Source organism: Eucalyptus grandis, chromosome 2 (assembly GCF_016545825.1).
Source record: "Eucalyptus grandis isolate ANBG69807.140 chromosome 2, ASM1654582v1, whole genome shotgun sequence".
Taxonomy (NCBI): domain Eukaryota; kingdom Viridiplantae; phylum Streptophyta; class Magnoliopsida; order Myrtales; family Myrtaceae; genus Eucalyptus; species Eucalyptus grandis.
Window position 1 is genome coordinate 11,576,606 of NC_052613.1, and position 4,314 is coordinate 11,580,919.

Genomic DNA, 4,314 nt, shown 5'->3' on the forward strand with positions numbered 1-4,314 from the left:
TAAAAAAAAAAAAATAACCCTCACTTCCCCCCCACCCCCACGTGATTTCCCCCTCCTTCCGCCGATTCTCCCCCTTTCCCTTTCTTTTTCTCTCTCTCTTTCTTTTCTCCCCTTTTTCCTCCTCACGTCACTTCCTGCCCCCAACTTTTTCTTTTCTTCTCTCTCTCTCTCTTTCTCTTCTCTTTCCCCCTCTCTCGGCCGGCCGAAACCCCCTTCTTCTCTTCTTCTTCTTCCTTCCTCTTGTTGGCTGCTGCTTCACCCACCACCACATCGCCGCCCCAAGCCCTACTCACCACCACCTCTTGGCCACCAAACCACCACCACCCACCGCTCGTCCGACGAGCCGTCTCGCTGTTGAGCCCGACGAGCTGTCACGCCATCCACGCCGCCCCTCGCTGCCGTGAGCCACTGCCACCGTCACCACCTCTTGCCGCCGCTCGCTCGCTCGGCCGTTCAGGCCGTCGTTGCTTCAAATCGCCACCGCCTCCGCCAGAACCGAGCTCTTCCCCCCTTGGCCGTGGGTTGAGCCGCGACCGTCGCCGTATTCGCCGCGCCGTCCGTGCCATAATTAGTCAGGTATCCACCATACATCTGTGGTTGATTCAGTCACGAGTCTGGAAAAGTGAGTGTCCTTCGTTAAAAGATGTCTCGTTGCTTCTATTGTGACATCTACTCCATCTGGGCTCAACAAACTCTACCGACGACATCTTTTCACTTGTTTTTATTTTCGTTTGCTGGACCACTCTATTAAGTGATTGCACATTAGATGCATTTGTTATGTTGCATCAGTAGTACGAGTCGTGCAAAGGGTCAAGCAACGTAGTCTGAGCTGATGGGGGGTGGAGGAGGAGGAAACATTGACGGACGTCGTCCAGCGCAAGTCCGCTTTAAGGATCCTTCGAGGAACCTTCGCCTCCGCCAGGGGCGTGTCCAGAACATGAACCGAAACCAGGGTGAAGAGTCACTCCCTCGGGAGCCAAAAGGTGGAGCGACGACATTTCGATCAACTAATCACGACAAGAAGTAGATCAGCCAACACATGTTGATGGGTGATCCTTGGCCCTTTTTGTCAACGTCGTCTCATTGACAGTCAAGGAAAAGGACCTGATTTGTTCCCAAGGTAAACCCCCGTTTCTTGTGTGCTGGCAGTATGTTTTGTTTTCTGACTCTGTAAGTAATTACATTTGCAAATAATGCCAGGGTCATTGTGAATCCAAAAGGAGGCTCAGATTATTACTACTTTGTGACTTCCAATGGTATCCGTATCCACTAAAAATGCTTTTCAGGTAGGAAACTATACTGCATCCTGGGGTGATCTATCTGTTCAAGGTTTATCAATGACATCTGGACAACCTCCTCCTTGGATTGGTGCTTGAACTGATGTTTCTAGGATTTTATGCATCAATCTAAAGTTCTGGTTATGATATGGAGATATTCATGCACAGATATGCCAAGATTTTGTGCATGCTATTCCCTGTTTTATGTGCTGCTTCATGAATGAAGCTTTAATTAATTCACAACCTTGTGGGTATCAACCTAGAGTTTTCTAAATAGTGCTTGATGATGCATGTTGTCGCGCTGTTTTAATCCTACAAGCCTAATCTGTCAATTGTTTGAAAAGAGCTTTTCAAATCTGAAAATGAAAAAAAAAAAAAAAAAAAAAAAAAAAAAGAACCTGTCGGAACTGGGAACCGACCACGGAACCGTGTGGGGTAGGTTCCAGGGTTCTTGTTCCGAGGTAGGTTCCGGGTTCCAAAAATGAGGAACGCATGCCGGGGTAGGTTCGGGTTCAGGACGGAACCAAACCGGAACCGGGAACCGCTCACCCCTAAAAGAAGGTGTGCCTTACGCACAGTCAACGATCCTGATTTCCGAAGAAAAACGTTTGCGTATCCTACCCGTTTGTTTTATATGATCCATTTTCTGATAAATATAAAAAATAAAAATAAAAACAGCTGCATATCCTGACCGTTGATCTTTCATAGGACATCATTCTTATTCATTTAACGGAATTTCATTGGCTCGATCCAAATAAGCAAGATTAGCCCTGGGTCTTTTTTGGTTAATTAATCTATTCTCTTTCTCTTTTTTAGTTTTACTTTTTTTCTTTTCTTTTTCTTTTTTCCTTGGAATAAACGATGCTCAATCGAGTGAGAAATATCTCATTCCAATGACGGTCATCCAGCCATGGCAGCTTGCCTTGTTTGGAGACAACCCCCTCTATGTGAGAGGTCGTGCCAATATCCGGGCTGTACTTTTAGCCCAAATGTGTAGAATATGCGTCACAATATAAAATGAGAGGCAAATTAACAAACACATGATATGCATACAAACAAAAGAGTAGTTATAGAGAAATGCTCCATGGTAGAATCACTCGAAGAGTTTAGATTGCAAAGTGTATAGAAGAATCTTTTGCAAGTGTCTGCAGTGTTCTCTACATACATAAGATTATGGGCAGCCTAATTTTTTTTAGACAAAAAAAAAAAGAAGAAGCTTAACTAGCCGTTAGACACACTTCAAACTACTAGAATTTGATTGTTAAGGCTTCCGGGTATTCAGTCAAAAAAGCCCCGAACATCCATTGAACTAGGTGAACAATTTTAACTGCGAACTCCAGGAGCCGGGTAGTTGCCCTATTCTTCAGGACTGAGCCAGTCTTGAAAACAACACTCAAATATATATAAACTTGGCAATAATCAATAACATCTCAAAATCGAAATTTGGGTTAATAATCTCCTTATTTTTTATGATGACAAAGGCTCATTAATTTAAATAAAACATTCTAATCGAGAAACTCTCTCTGAACATATTATTGGAGAAATCAATAACTTTTTAAGTCATAAGCCCCACCGCAAGAATGTTCATTTATCAAATTAAGCAACGCATGCATTCTCGTTCACGTTATCTCCCATTCTGTGATAAACATCAGGAAAAGGGGCATGAATAAAAGAGCTATGTTATCCATCAGAGTTCAAATGTCTACATAAACATCACATTAAACAACGAATTACAGTGTAATTCGCAAATCCTTGTTGCATCTCGACCATACGAACTTCTCCCCAAAGGGAAGAAAGCTCGGCAGAGAGAGCCTCTATCGATGGATCATTGACATTTCCATCCTCATCCTCTTCAATTTCGATGGCCCGCCTAACCCGTGATGATAATGATGCCCCGCGGGGTTTGGGTTTGCCGTACCGCATGTCTCTCTTATCTTCGATCCAACGACCTCGATGGTCGGCCACGTCCAATCAGTTTATAAACCACGTACCCCCATGATGCCTCCGGACAGCAACATTTCCTTACTTCTGGGTGGGAGGTGAACTGAAGGTGTTATGTTCAAGCCCCATCCGCCTGGCATGCTGTCCCCGACCCCAGAGCGCGGTTAGGATCCATAATATCGTCAAATGGCGAGCAAATCTTGAGCCAATCATTGCATAACACATGTATCTCGGCATTCATGTCAGCAATCCGACAGTCCATATTAGCAAACACCGATCGGTTGAAAAAGTATGACAGATGAGCTAGATGGATGGTTTTGGGTTTTTAGACAAAAGTAGAGAGTTGAATGCTTACATTATCCCCATAAAAGCTAGATCTCTTCTCCGTAAGTCAAAATACGAAGTTTTTCATCGCGAGGAAAATCAACTTCAAGTATTGCCTCTTTACGTTCTTGTTGACAGATTATCGCAATTTCCTATATACATTGGGTAGTTATATGGCTTGCTGTTTGGCTATATTAGGAGTACATGTTAGAATACTTAAAAGATATTCCACATTGGAGAATTTGTATGGTGTTGAGCAATTAATTTATCTTAATTGACGCATCACTTATTAACTTAAGTTTTTTTAGTGAAGGTGGGTCTAACTACACATGTTGAAAGCTTGGGCTTGGAACCCCTCTTGGCAATTTCCCGGGTGAAGATATTAGGCTTTTGCTATGCACTCTCAACTAATGGTTTCGTAACCGATGGTTGATTAGTGGCCTATGAATTAATTGTTAGACAATTTTGTAGAAAACCATGATCTCTATAAGCAGGATCAAATGCGGAACATGTAAATTATGTACTAACCTCCATCCGTTAATAACGTCAAGAACAGATACGCGGAGCTTGAATGATTGTGAATAGGCACTTCTAGCCAATTGCTGCTTTGACGTTGATGGTGTCTTATCCAATTATCTTATAAGAATAATGAGAGGGTTTGGCTTAGATGATCTATTTATATGCCCATACAAATCCTAATAGATATATAGTCTTTTGTCAAGACTAATTTTAGTAGATATGGGTAATCTCCATAGTTATTAGCAATTAGATT

General features: G+C 42.8%; 1 long non-coding RNA gene across 2 annotated transcripts; it reads left to right on the forward strand.

Moving 5' to 3' along the window:
• Positions 1-208: 208 nt before the first annotated feature.
• On the forward strand, positions 209-1,535 carry LOC104445101. 2 transcript variants are annotated; one of them, XR_005548306.1, is made up of 3 exons: positions 209-576; positions 790-1,120; positions 1,201-1,535. It is a non-coding gene; the product is annotated as an uncharacterized LOC104445101 (long non-coding RNA). The 2 variants fall into 2 exon arrangements; XR_005548305.1 differs by having other exon boundaries at positions 292-576; positions 767-1,120.
• The last annotated feature ends 2,779 nt before the right edge of the window (positions 1,536-4,314 follow it).